This window comes from Chelonoidis abingdonii, chromosome 1, assembly GCF_003597395.2.
Source record: "Chelonoidis abingdonii isolate Lonesome George chromosome 1, CheloAbing_2.0, whole genome shotgun sequence".
Taxonomy (NCBI): domain Eukaryota; kingdom Metazoa; phylum Chordata; order Testudines; family Testudinidae; genus Chelonoidis; species Chelonoidis abingdonii.
The window spans coordinates 245,056,939-245,072,674 of record NC_133769.1 but is presented as its reverse complement, the minus strand read 5'-3'; positions in this window follow the sequence as shown (position 1 = coordinate 245,072,674).

Here is a 15,736-nt window from a genome sequence, read left to right as displayed (position 1 = left end):
GTTAGAGCACTAACCTGGGATGTGGGAAATGCAGACTCAGTTCCCCCCTCTCTGCCAGAGAGGAAGAATGGATTTGAACAAGAGTCTCCCATTTCTCCTGAGAGGGCTCAAACCACTGGAGGATGGGATATCCTGAAGTTGGTCTCCCTCAGTCTCTCCTTTTGAACCTGTTTCACTGCGGCTAAATAGTGAGAGTGACTGGAGCAGGGGACTGAGGGAGAAAGAATTTAAACTGGGGTCTCTCACCTCTCATGTGGGTACCTAACCATTGGACTACAGAATTACTCTTGATCTTGCTCTCTTTTGCGGTTAAATGTGTTTCATTATTTATACACAGTGCAATAGTCATTGGGCTGAGAGGTGGGATGGGGGATAACTATGTAGTCCAGTGGCCAGAGCTCCCATCTGTGAGGTGGGAAACCCTGGGTCCCCCTCTGGCAAAGAGGTGGCATTTAAACCTGGCTCTCCCACATCCCAGGGTAGTGCTCTAATGCCCCAAAAAGTTATAAGAAGGACAGCATCACTGTCTCCTCCTCCAGCTGTTTTGTGTGGAGCAAGGCAGGTGACTAACTAATTCCTGCAAGAAATGCCTGAGGTGCCAAAGCCACCTTACTCTAGGTTGGAGATTCCTGTTTGTGGATCACTGCTAAGCAGAGCTAGGTGCCTCCCTGCAGCCTGAACTTAGCTGGGCTAGGTGTGAAAGAGAGAGCAGGGCTTAGCATACACCTGCCATGTTGGTATCTCCCATTGGCTAGTTTAGGTGGCTCTCTGCCTAGCATGCTGGCTTTTGCGGATTGTATTTTGAGGGACCAATTTCTCCCCATTCATTCTATAGGGAACCTAGGGACCTAACTCAGCCTTTGTGGATCACAAGGTTGTTCCTGTGTTTGCCTAGGTGCCTAAAAGTTAAGAGCCATAGCATTCAGCATTGCAACACTTAAGTCCCTTTGTGGATCCCGCCCAGCGAGACTACTTGACATAGTGTGACTAGATCCCATAAGCATTCTGGAGCAAGGATTTGAATCCAGGTCTTTTAAATCCTTGGCTGGTGCTGGTGCCCCAACTATAGGGCCGTTATCCTTCTCCACTAGGTTATTTACTTTCTCATAATCAACATTGCCGATTATCCATGCACCCTCGCAGTCTGACCCACGGCTTTAGTATCATAGGCTGGGACAGCTCCAGGCCCCAGCACACCAAGCACATGCATGGGGTGGCAAGCTGCGGGGGGCACTCTGCTGGTTGCTGGGAGGGCGGCATGCAGGCAGCCTTCAGCGGCATGCCTGTGGAGGGTTCGCTGGTCCCACGGGACCAGCGACTGGCAGAGTGCCCCCCGCAGCATGACGCCATGCTTAGGGTGGCAAAATGTATAGAGCCGCCCCTGATCATAGGTGCTGGAACTACAGGGGCAGAGGGTGCTGCAGCAGCCCCTGGCCTAAAGTGGTTTCCATCATATGCAGGGTTTACAGTTTGGTTCAATGGCTCTCAGCACCCCCACTATACAAATTATTCCAGCCCCTCTGTTTATTATAAATTTAACATATAATCATTTCATCAAGAAGGAGCAGCTCTTAACTAAATGATCAGTTACAAATGAAAGTTGCACCAGTGGGCACATGAGTCAAGTGTAACTTCTCCCATGGCTCCTAAGTGAGCCCCTCCTACCTTCCTGAAAGCTGTTGATCATAACTGATGTAAAATTTGTATAAGTGCTGAGCAGTATCTAGGGCACAATTCACTAATCTGATATTGCTATCGCTCTTTGTTAGAAAGAGGCAGACTATGACAGAGACATCAATTAGCCTCAATCATGATTTTTTAAAGATGGGCCTGAGATGCAGAATTCAAATCCAAGGCTGAACTTACCCATATTTTAGGGATGTTCTGAGTCAGTGTTTCAGATCAGACCCATGAATCTGAACTGCAAAGTTTGGATCCATATCTAGCTCTGGGTTTTCCCAAAGTTCAATGGCGGCTGGGAAGGAGGTCCTATGTCTGTTGCTTTTAAATGCAAAGGTTTGTTTGAGGAGGATAACATCAGACTGGGAATACACCTCACCCAGTGTGAGCAGAAAGCAGTTTGTTTTGCCAGCAGTCCTGTTGAAGTGTTAATTTAAAGAAGCAATAATATAACTCTTAGTTCAAACATTTTGTTTCCATCACACGGCTCTGTTAAGACACTGGGGTAGCCAACCAATGTTACCTGAGCTCGGTGGGCACTATTTTCTTTTGGTAAAAGGGAACTAGAGCAAATTTCAACAAGAAGGAGCAGAAAGGGCTTATTTAAAAAAATCAACAGTCCTAAATAAGGCTTGAATATGAAAGGAAAATATGAAACAGATGAGAATTATTGAAACTTGTTTTCATATCTTTCTTTTCTTTTAAGATGTTTTAAAAGCTTCCTTCATTGCCTTGGCTTTCTGCTGTTGAGTTACATGAATAACAGATTTGTTCAGCAGCAGCAGCTGGGAAGTAGCCATTGACTGCGCATTGTAGGGCTGCTAAATGAAGTCAATGGGAATCTTGCAGTGGATCCCCAAAGCAACTTAGCCACTGAGTTCCATGGGGCAAGAAGTTTACCTCTAGTGCCCCAGACACAAATCTGGGTACCCTACTTACCAGCCCAACAAGTTGAGATGTGAACGGGTGCCTCTGTTTGGCACCTCAGATCAAGTGTACCTCTCTTTCGAGTTAGAGGCTTGAAAATTGTAACAAAGATGAGTAGGGGTATGTTTGAAATGACACTGGACTCCTCAGCCCTCTTTTAACTCAGCAGCTGAGAAGGAATTTTTGTCTCCTTTTCTGCTCCTCCTAATTAAGAGATAGTGGCCATTGCAGCTCTGGGGCCCTTTCCTTAAGCCATTGTTTCTCTGTATTGTTTTACTGGAACATTAAAAAAAGGCTGAGGGGTAGGAGTCACATGGTATTTTCTCCTGAAGCTTCAGCTTTAAAGCTGGAACTCAGACTGCTTCACTCTACAGCTGACAGTTTAGCAAATGGTCCATGTTATGCTGCTTTGATCTCGTGAAAGTTTTCAAAAATTTCAGCCTTGAAGAAAGCTGCAGACCCAACAGATCCCCCAGTTCATTAGCAATCCTTTAGCAGTTCCCAACAATTAGAGCTGTCAGCCAGCTGAACTCCGTTCCGAGGCCGTACATTCAAAATCCCTGACTAATGACTTGTTAAAAAGGCTTGACAGTATGTTGCAATTTGTTATAATTGAATCTAAGCTGCATTAGCTGTTTGAGGGGCTGAAATGTTTTCAAACATTACACTGATTTAAATTAATGCCACAAAAATATTCAGAAATCGTGTCTGTCACATTCAGTGCTAATAATCATGTTCTCTCCATTTCATCACCAGTTTGAAAGCATTGTCAGAAAGACAGTTTAAGTTTTCCCTGCCCTTCCCCCCTTTACATGAGAAGTAAGGTGACAATCCCTATTTTTCGTGAAAGGAAAGCGCTAGGTAACTGTAGGAGAATCGGTTGGGTCTCCTGGGCTGGTGTACATAGAGGTAGAAAAATTTGCACAAGCAATTTGCTTTAAAAAAACTCCCTAAAAGACTAATTTGCTAAAACATTAAAACTTACCAACCAATTCTCTGTTGATAATGAGAGAAAAGTAGGGACAGGTTTTTTACTCAGTGCCTGTCTTTATTTTAACAATGGGCCAGGAATCCGAACAGTGGGACATTTGACAACTGAACATTCTGCACAAGCTTGATGGTTAAAAACTCTATCTGCTTTCAGAACAACTTTCACTAGAAGAGAGTCAGACAACGCAAGATATCAAAGCAGCTTTATGATCCCAAAATCAATCATTTGTCCTATTTTCTTATAATTCTCTGTTCTTATTATAGGAAGTGTCACAGGAAGGCTGGCCCTCTGTGACTGAAATAGGTCCAGCACCCTGTGCTGGGAGCAGGTGCTCCTAGTTGAGGCAATTAAGGGGGTGGGGCTGCACCTAGGCAATAAAGAGTCAGAGGGAGCTGAGTGAGGGCAGAACAAGAACGGGGAATGACAGAATGAAGCTGGCTGGGCAGGGATTGGTTCCTGCAGCGGTCCTGGAAGAAAAGAGGTGAGGTTGGGTAAGAAGACCCAGCTAAACATTTTGTTTTCCTTTCGGAGAAGGAAGGTCAGTCCTTGTATCTTCTCCAGCTGCTTAGAGTCATAGAACTGTAGGACTGGAAGGGACTTTGAGAGGACTAAGTATTGTCTAGACCATTTCGGACAGGTGTTTGTCTAACCTACTCTTAAAAACCTCCAATGATGGAGACTCCACAACTTCCCTAGGCAATTTATTCCAGTGTTTACCCACCCTGACAGTTAGGAAGTTTTTCCTAATGTACAACCTAAATCTCCCTTGTTGAAATTTAAGCCCATCGCTTCTTGTCCTATCCTCAATTTTTTTCTCTCCTCCTTTATAAGTACAATCTTTCATATACTTGATAACTGTTATCAAGTCCTCGTGCTCTCTCTCACACTCACTCGTATGCACAGTCTTCTTTTCTTGAGACTAAACAAATATACACACACAGAGTCTTCTCTTTTCCAGACTAAACAAACCCAATTGTTTCAATCTTCCCTGAGATGTCACGTTTTCTAGACTTTTGATCATTTTTGTTGCTTTCCTCTGGACTTTCCTCAATTTGTTCACATCTTTCCTGAGAACAGGAAAGGATAGTACCTCAGACAGGATGGGCTGTGACCAGCTTAAGGCTCAGGGAAAGATTTGTTTTTGTGCTTTTGGAACTTTCTGTTAATAAAGAAACCAGACCCTAAGAGGGGCTGTGACTGGATAAGCAAGACTGGATGGAGTTTTGTTTAAGGAGCTGGAAGAAGTGGGAAACAGAAAAGGCACTGTAAAGGCATTTCTGGCCATGAAAGGGTGCTGATGTGGAGGTCAGCCCTCTTGCAGTTCATATTAGAAGGGTCTTGTTCTAAATTGTGATTGGCTTTATCTGTATTTTAAAATTTTGAATGTTCCAGAGTTCAGGAGAGAGGTTTCGGCTCAGTCCTTCATAAATATAGAGGCCACTTACAGAAGTGAGCTCCAGATCCAGGTTGGGATTTCAATTATTCCTTTGGATTCAGGGATTTGCTTTTAAATTATAGGTGTGTATCCATCTGTAACAAAAGGACTCTTTTTAGCTAAAAAAGGTGAAATATTCAGGCTTTGCAAGTGCAGCATCTCCAGCTGCACAAATGTATTTTAAAGAACGTTTCTCCCTGCACTGTGTGTATGGAACTGTACAGGATTTGGGAGCACTTCCTGAACTACAGCAATCAGAGAGCATGACTCCTCCCTTTGTCTAGCGTGAAAATGAAAGTTGCCCCAGGATGATGTTCACTGAGCTGAGCATACTACGGATAGACTTCATTTCTCTAACCTCTCTGGAGCCTCTCTTGACACCAGTTCTCTTCTTCCAACATGCACCGAATTGATGTCCACAAAACTTCTGAATATGTAGAGGGAACAGATTCATACTGTTTGCATTTTGGGGTGTGCTGGCTAAAGTAAGAAAAGAAGCTTTCAGATTATCATAATGAATCAGACATCTTTGAAAAATCTGATTGTTTGAATAATTAAAAAAACCTGACTGTGTATGCAATTAACTCCTCTCATCTCCTGATTCTCCTTTTCCCTACAGTCCTAATTCCCCAGCTAGTTGGGAATTAAGACCAAATAGAAAAGGAGAGCCTATTATCTATATAAATATAATTTGTAATCACACACACACACACACATTTATGAATTATACTTGTAATAGATTATAGGGTACAAAGAAGCTGGGAAAACCATATTTTAGTATTGCAATATTTAAATAAATACATACAAACAAAATATGGTTGTGATAATGAAACATCATTATTTGGACACTACAGAATATTCTTGAAGAAATCGACCATGCAGATCAGGCAGAAGAATATAGCCTTCAGAAATGACCTTTGCTGCAAGGTTGTTAAAATATGTGTGTAGCTTTAAAGGAAATGGAATACATTTTTGATCCTTGTGTGATTTCTACAACTTTAGGTTTATATATCGGTAAAAGGGAGAATTGGGAAATATAGTTATACCTAGACACTCCTTTAATCTTGCCCAATTCACAAATGAATGTGGATCATGAAACTGCTTATATGACTGATTTGTGAACATTTCAAAATTTTAGACAGACAATTGTATCTTTTTACAATATACCATCCATACCTGTTCCAATAGCAAAAGAATTAATTGCACTTCTAGGCACATAGTGCTCACCATAGTTACCATTAAACAAATCACAACAGAATCCTCTGGTAATATGGAGTAAGATTATTTTCTTATAACCATTCTCTTCAAATATTATGGGCCTAATTCCATTACACAGTGAACTCCAGTGAAGCCCTACATGTAACCTTTGATGAGTCACATAATATTGTTCATGACACAGGAATAAAATCAATTCAAATGCCATTTCAGGTCAAAATGCTATTGTTTATTAGATGCTTAGGCAAAGAAAGTTCCAGAACCATCCATGAGGTTGTGATGAGGAATTTATATTCTCACAAGGCCATTTCCTCTTAATTAAACCTTCCAAAGTTCCTTACGATGAGCTGGGTAACAAATGTCTTGCTTGTTCCCCTAAGGGTCTGGACTATGAGCTAGGGTGGGTCCCTTCCTGTACTTATGCTCACAGTCTTGCATCAAGAGTACAAACCCTCCTGAAACAATTGGGTGCATACTCAGTACGGCTAAGCCATGTTTCTGCTACTGCGACCCATGCTGCTGTGGCTACACTGTTATTTATATCTGCATTAGGTGTTGTCCAGCTAGCACAAATGTGTATATACAAACAGGGGAAGCACACCCGTAGCTTGCAGTGTAGATGTAGCCATTCAGGTTATTACAACTCCTTGCCATATTTAAATGATCATTTTCAGCTGAAGTCATGATCCCATCAAGGTCCCATTACATAGCAAACCTCATATCAACAATTAAGCCATTTTTTTTTAATTATGTACCTAAAGTGAGGCTCCTAAATCCATATTTCGGCATGGACTGATTCCAATAGTGCTAAGTATCCAACATCTACTGAAGTCAGTGGGAACTGGTGGGAGATCAGCACTTTTGACAATAAGACCATGAATTTAGGTGCTTAAATATGGATTAAGAGGCCTGAACATTGAGCATTGTTTTTTGAAAATATAGAGTAAAATATACTCACTACGTTAATGAAATATACGAGTATGTAACTGACACATTTTTGTTCTGAAAATCTGACTATTTCATCAAAAAGAAGCAATTTCCCCTTGGATTTGTATTTTCCTGTTGAATTTCTGAGTCAGTTTTTACACCAAAAGAGTACTTTCAGATTGGATCATGCAGCAATCATTCCAGGTTACTTTTTAAAGCATCCCTCATCCTCCTTTGTGAATCACTTTAATTTTTTTTAAATTTGCATTGTCTTTTAGAAGGCAGTTTGCTTGAATGTTTGGTGTAGTTTCATTTTTGTTCATTGATGTTAGTCTGATCAAAATATTTAGCATAAAATAAAAGCTGATAGAGGGAAAAAGTGTAATCGTACAAAGGTGTTATATCTACAAAAAGAGCCAAGTCACAAAAGGATTATCCATTTAATTTAAATAGCCAAGTCAAACAAGACACAACTGAAGTTAACTTAGCTTTCCAGGCATTCATAAACCAATACTTGGGAGGTCGAAAGAGAGAGTCAATTAGCTCCAATTGTGCCTTGTTTAACTTGGCCAGTTGAATAGCTAACCTTTTTGTAACTTGGCTCTTTTTATAGATATGACACCTTTGTACAACTGAACATTTTTGTAACTTGCCTTTTTTATTGATGTTACATATTTTTGATCAGATATCGCTTTTTTTGGCACGATAGCAACAGAAGTAAATAGTGAGAATGCAGCCATACTTTGTATTTCCAGCGGAAAACAAATTCTTAAGGGCAGAATTTTGAATGAAGTCACAAACTCAACAGGTTTTGTGTTCAGAAATTCCTGAAACAGAGCCAGACACGTAATCCACTGGACTATACAGAGCCTTTGGTGAAAACTTGCTGGATTCTCCATGTGTTAAAGAAGCCACCCTAAAGAAGCATCAGTAGTCCCTTAAATGTAAAAAAACCCAACACAAACTATTTTAAAATGAGCATAAAAAGAGCTACCAACTTGAAAAACTGTCTTCCACAATTTGTTGTGCTCTTCATATGGCTTCTTGATGGTAAGGTGGAGAGGATACTATTCATTAATGCCATGGATTAGATTATATTTGCACGAAAAATGTCACTAAAATTATTTTTTGTAGTACTATGGCTAGAAAACTTGGTCCCGCTCACAAAACCTGAGTAATTGACCTTTGTTCAGGGGAATCAAAGCTGTCATTTACTATAATTTTCCCCAAACTCAAGAGGTAGGGAGCAGGCCCCTAACTGCCTTGCAATCCAGCAGCAAGCTCTATACTTTAATTAGTGGTGAAATTCTGAAATCCCAAGTCCAGAAAATATGAAGTTTTTCATTGCAACAAGTCCAGATCCCTGGAACAGTTAGTGATTATGAACTGTATCCGGAAGCCCTAACTCAGGGAAATCTAAGGGCTTGTCTACACTGTGCATTAGTTCAGTGTTTTTAAACAACTGGTCTGTGGACCAGCACTGGTTCCTGAGATCTCCCCTGACACAGCTTAGGAAGGCAGCAAGCTGGTCTCTGACTTAAATTGTAGACCTTGTTGGCACGCACTAAAAGTTCCCTAGTATGCAGAGCTTTAGTACTGTTTAAATTGGTACTACATCAGTGTGCACTAAGGGAACTTTTAGTGAAGCATCACCAGGGTCCACATGGCCAGTTAGTGAACAACATGCTAGTATGCACTAGTGTTTACACTCCAGCTGGTGAGTACTAATGTACTGTGTCGACAAGCCTTCAGAAGGCCTATTCTCCAGCTGCAGGATGCAAGTACAGTAACTCCCACAGAAATCAGTAACAGCTATGGGTGCTCTGATCTTCTGAAAATCAGGCCCACGATTTAGGTGTCTAAATATGGATTCAGATGTCTATCTTTAGGCACTTATGTTTGTAAATTATAGCCTTAATTCATAGATTGATAAAGTATTCAGATCATAAAGCTTGATAGTGATTCAGTCTCCACATGTATTCTCTGTAGCAATGGGAAAAAATTAAAAGAGACCCAGATAGTGCATCCATAGCAAGTGTTGAGGGCCCCCTTTTGAAATTTTCAGGCAGGGATGTTAAATACCTAGTTGCCAGCTGAATCCAGCTTGTTTGGTATATTTTCATGGCCCTTGTGGCATATTTAGATTCTGCAGAATCTTCTAGCACTCATGAATGTGGCAAAACTTTTTTAAATGCAGAGTGAGTATAACTGAGGCAGGTGCTATCTGCCTGAGTCTGCAGAAAGCCTGAAACAATGACTCTGAGGGATGTGAACAACCTCCTAGTTAATTTCATTAGGCTCTCAATTTTAAAGCCCAGTGATGACAATTGAACCATTTCATTGCTTCTAATTTTAGCAGATGTAAGGGGCTGGAATGAAGCCCCCAGGAGATGGGAAATAAAAGTTGGCACAGGTAAGGAGTTATAGAGGGGAGGAGGGGAGAGAGAGAGAAAGGCAGGGAAGTGGGAGAGAAACAAAGAAATGAAAGATAGAAATGATGATAGGATAATGGTGATGTCAAATATAATGAGAAGGTCCTGAACAAATGATAAATAATAACTAAAAGTTTAGTTACTACATACAGGCCATCCCAGGTTTGATCTTTGTGCAAACCTCCTCAGGCAAGAGACCAGAATGAAAATTAGAAATTTGCCATCTCCACTTAATGAGTTTGCCTGGCTTAAGGTGTATAACACAGAGGACCTAATTGACCCACGAGTCACCGAAAAGTGAGTCAGCCCAACACATGGGTCTGCAAATGTGAGGGCTGCCAACTTGTCATACCAGGAATTGAAGCAGGCACCACCAGAGCTAAAAGAACCAGGCTTTCTGGCTGAGACATGCATTCTTGTTGACCTGGCTCAGAAGAGGACATGTAACATGTAGTGATCAGTGGGTTATTCCATAGATTCCAAGGCCAGAAGGGGCCATTGTGATCATCCTTCTATATAACATGGGCCATAGAACTTTCCCAAAATAATTCCTAGAGCATATCTTTTAGAAAAACCTCCCATCCTGATTTTAAAACTGTCAGTGATGGAGAATCCTCCATCACCCATGATAAATTGTTCCAATAGCTAATTACCCCCGCTGTTAAAAATGTATGTCTTATTCCTGGTCTGAAATTGTCTAGCTTCAACTTCTTACCCTCAGAGCATGTTATTTTCATCTTTGTCTGCTAGACTGAAGAGCTCCATAGTGAGTGCTGAGTGATGTCAGCATCCATGGTAGCCAATGAGAGTTGAGGGTCCACAGCACCTCTCAGAAGGGATGAAGTATCTCAGAGTACTGGGCCCAATGTGCACAAGATTGTATATCTGAACAGCAGCACATCTATTTCCCCTATTAAAGAAGAAGATGAGAGTGCAGTCATGTTGTGCATGGCACAAAAGTGTAAGGTGATGGGGAAGGCGATGAAAGAGAAAGCAGGAATTGTCTCCCGACAAACCAAAACCCAGCTGACAAGACAGTCATTCAGTAATGGGAAATCCAGGGCCAGTAGATAGATCAGATACAGTTGAATGATAGCCATGACTTGTATCCGTTACTACATGGTCTATTTCAGAGTCTAGCAAGCCAGACTTGGGAAAAGAATTAGTAATGCAGAAGAGGCTGCCAGCAAACTCTCAGTACTTGTTTCATAGTATAGAACTGTAGAGAAATGCAAGAGGCACAGTGACACTTTGTCAGTGCTCCACCTGGGGGAGTTAGGTTCAGCTTCTACAGATGTTAAATGAAAGGCACCTATTGATTTCAAAGGGAGTTGGGTCAGGCCCTCCAAACATAAGACATGAAATGTGAGTAGAGAAAGAAAGGAAATGTATTACCAGCCTGGTATCATCCAATGATTCATTCTTTGAAGATGAGCCAGTGATGAAAATGAAGACAGAGTGTTCATCTACAGCAATCAGCAATGGCCACCACCACACTGATACCATGACTGCCTGCTTGTATGGTATGCACACATTGTAGATACCTCTGGTGGCTTTAGCTTGTATTCTTTATGCAGTCTGCAGAGGAACATTCCAGGAGTGAGCATGCTATCTGGCCATCATTTCACCCATCCTTTGCCACCCCCTTTTCGGATTACTAGTTTTTGAAGTATGCCATTTGAATGAACAGTTGTCTCACTCTCTCGGCCACAATATTTGTTTCCCAGCATGAAGCTACCACTATTAAAGTGTTCATGCAGGCTGTCCATCCTTCCTATACTCACGTCATAAATTTAACTTTTTGACTGTAGCTAAACAGGTGATCAGGCCTGAGAATTGCTATAGAAATCTTATTTTGATAGATGACAGCTATCTTGGAGCTTATGTACCTACTAGTCAGTTTTTAGAGTGTCATTAGGAGGTCTGATAGATATGCTTTCCTTTTGCTTGTTTTATTTGGAATATTCCTTGGATAAGAAGATTTAGTGCAGGTCATTCCTAAACACATTGGCCCAGGGAATAAAAGAGTTTCCTTCTGGATGAATTGAAGTTACCTGCCTCACAATATAATGTTAATGTATGTTGTCACCAAGCCATCTGGAGATAGCATTTCTTTCTGATATGTGGTTATGTTGTACTTTAGTTGCTTTGTCTAGTTATATTCCTTAGAATTACTGAGATACTGGAAATGCTTGCACTTCCCTACCCTGCAAAAGAGTCATGCATTTTCATTACTTTTAATTTAAAGGACCTTTGGTAATTTAAAGAGGTTAGAGATGTATTTAGCTACTGCCTGGAATTAATCTGACTAAGATGAACACAGGTCTCATCAATTCCTGGAGATCATGGATAATTCAGTGTCAGCTGTGGCTGGTTTTTCATATGCAGGGAATGAAATCGTATGTACCAAGTCAACAGACAAAATAAACTCTGTAGTTAGCCCTTTGATTTTGTCATGAGCACATTTTAATTCAGCAGTTCTTCCTGAGTATACCTTCTAAAGATGTTTGCTTTCAGAGTACTCTAAATGATGTTAAAGGTACACACACCCTTACACTTTATAGCACAGTGCCTTATGTTGTAGTGTGCTGTAGTTCTGTCCATGCTGAGTCTAACATTAATTTCCTCCCCTTCAAACTAGCAAACTACACAACTACACTTGCAAACTACAAATCTTCAAGCCTAGTGAAGGGGCAGAAAGAATACATCGAGTGAGAGACAGAGCTCACTAGGGGAGACAGGGAGTCAGAGGAGGTGGGAATGACCATTAATTAAATAGGATAGAAGAAAACATATCACAGGGGAAGTGGCATAGAAAAGAGGACTATCCTTTCTGAAAGACAGACAGCTAAGTGTTGTGCTGCAGTGTCACATTTTGGGGTCCAATTCAGGTCAGTGAGAGTTTGTGTGACCTCAGGGAGCAGTAAGGAGCAAAGATTGGCCTGTGTTTTAATCCCTGAACACGAGAAGCCTCTGTGAGCACATCACTCCTGTGCTCCAATCTCTCCACTGGCTTCCAGTCCATGTCTATTGCCAGTTCTAATCCTTGGTCCTGCTCTTCAAAACCATTAATAAGGCAAGAATCAGCAAACCTATCTCCATCCAGGATCGATCAAGGCAGCTGTGCTCTTTTCAGACATCATAGTCCTCAAATTTAGGAGAAAGTGCAGAAAGTGTTCTCAGTCAAAGGGGTATAGCTATGGAACAAGCTCCTATAGGAGATAATCCAGAGTGTGACCACTTCTAGGGCAGGTCACAAGCCCTTTAATAAACCTCTACAACCACAACCAGAATGCTGGGTGTAAATGGGAGAACTATAGATGTATCCCAAGCAAAGCTTCCCATAACCAGGTAAAGAAAAAGACCAGAAGACCCCATGAAGGTGACTGGGAATTTTGTCATGGTAATCTAATTTATCTAAGAAGCACTTAGACACTAGGATGATGGGTGCTATAGAAAACCCTAAAACACCTAGATAGAAATTGTGATCCATTGTCTTTTCTTACACAATTTTTCTTTGAGAAGTATCTGTTGGACCCAAATCTTTTCTTTAGTATCAGATGATAGAAATACAAATCATCCTCAAGGCAAAGCTAACATTTTCTCAATTCTAGCATTTCAACACTAAATCAGCACTTTTTGGTTGTGGCCCTGTAAGGAGGAGCATGGATTAGTAAACTGTATAAAGTGTGAAGGACTATTTTGTGGTACTATGAGAGTGAATTTGTTGCATTTTCAAAGACTTCCTATATTTGCTCTTCAGTCTACTTCTGATCATTCCACCACTGCTGTGATTTGATGTGGTGGTGATTGTTTCTACAATAGACTTAAATATTTGCAGGGATTGTCTACTCCTGCTCTTTATATCTTTGCAGTCCCTGCAAATGTCTTTCAGGCAAGACTATCAAGACAATGTATTTGCACTCTAGTGAGTTCAGCCAGCCTGGTGCTGAATGATGATTGGCTATGGAGTATCACTTTTTCACAGTCAATCTGTGTGATTCAAAAGGCACAGCTGTTGTGTGTTTGTGTGGGGAGGGAGCTGCTAGATTTTTCAGGCATTCATCAAAACATCAGCTACTAAGAAATAATAATCAGCTGTTATGGATGTCTTTAGACATAGACTTTTCCATCAACTGTGCTATCTCACTGTGGCAGCGTGAAGGACTGACAAGTCTTCTTGATATATGAAGTATTAATTTTTTGGTTCAGAAAATATACCCTGATAACTGTTTAAATGTGAAAGGTTACAAAATGAAGTATCTCACTGTCTAAATTGCAGCCTTCAAGGCACAATGAGTCTGTTAATCTCCCTATATAGTTACTATATGGCAGCTCGCATGATGGAATTTCTTCTTAGCACAATAATAATACAATCAAAAAAGACACTGTTAAGCTGTGGAATTTCCCCCCCCCCCCGCTTTGACTTACTTTAATGCTACCAGAAGATTCAAGAATAGCAGGTGTTCTGTTGGCATCACTTAGTCCCATGATACCTCATGCATAATATAGTCACATTTGTGTCAGATATCCCTGATTGCCCTTGAAGTTCACATTTAGTGCGTAAAACAAGACTGTTTTTTTTCTAACTAGCCAACTGCAGAAGCATACCTAGGATTCACTACACCACTCCAGAACTGATCCTGGCCATTGCAGACTCCTGTGGCATCAGTGCTGATTGCTGGCCTGCATTCTAAGTGTCTTACCTACATCACCTCGTATCAGTCTGCACAACCATTGTGATGGTATTATTCAAGCACAGACATCTCTTCACACTCTTATGATGCTTGAGCATCCACATGTGGTGACTGTGTTTGAAGCAAAGTAGCAAATTTGCACAAGCTGTGGGAATTTGCCCAGTAAGAGCTGCTCACAATCTATTCATTATTTAATAATATTATTATTTATTATCTGTATTGCCACAGTGCCTAGGAGACCAGGCCCTCATTGTCCTTGGTGCTGTACAAAGACATAGGAAAAAGATGGTCCCTGCCCCAAGGTGTTGTTTGAAAACCATACAAAATCTTGCACTGTTCTTCAGCACCTTAGAACCTGACACAAGAGATTCCTGCTAGTGATGAGTAAATCCTCAGAACTTAAGTGTTTAAATTTACTTAAGATAAGCAATTGCCCCAAAGTGCTGCTTATCCAAAACTCTTGGGTCTGCACCATTGAGCTGGAAATCAAATGACATGAGGCACTCGTACATTTAATCCCATCTGCTATAAACAGAGAACCATAAACATTCATTGAATAGACAAACAGAGCCATTCTAAGCAGAGGAATTGCATTAATGTTAGAATACTTCCAATGGCTTTGTATGCAAACTAAATCTTCTGAAGCAGAGCCAGTCAGGAATTCTGCTCTCCTTCCCCACCAAAAAGCAGTTTTTCATTGGATACGCTGATTTGACGAAATAAAAAATATCAGTTTCGACAAAACTATCAGTTTTGTTGAACACATGATGAGCAGGATTTCTTGTCAGCTCATGTGGTGGACTGCTGGGGACTGGGACTTCCAGGATCTGTGGCTTCAAAGCAGGCTCACCATGCAGACTGCCCAAGGCTTTCAGGGTCTGTGGCTCTGGGGCACCCCCATCAGGTGGAATCAGGGAGCCCGGGCTGCCAAGTTCTCAGTTCCATGGCAGGGAACCTGAAAACCCCAAGAACCCAGCTCAAGCCAGGGCTTCCAAAATCTATGCTGTGGAGCTGGGATGCCTAGCTCCCAAGCGCCAAGGCTCATGGCTGAGTTGTGGCTCTTGGCTCAGCTGTGGTTTCTAGTCTTTCATCTCCCTGTCAGTCCACTGGGACTTCTTCAACCAGTTTTCCCTCCTCTGCACTAGCCAGATCCCTGTGGGAGATTGGCCTTGCTGATCTGTCCTGAGAGAAAAAAATTCTACCTCAAGAAGAATTTTGACAAAAAGACCTTAATTATAGAAGAGAACCTCAAAGTGGGTATGCTTGAAATTTCAGAGGAACCCCAAACCTGGAACTAACCCAATATACTTTTCATTTCCCTGAAGAAGGTGCATGTGTGGCAGAGGGATCAGATTGCATTGGAAATTTTACTATTCGATGACATGTACATCTAGCAGAACCTGGTGGAAAGAGATGCTTTAAGTGGTCCTTC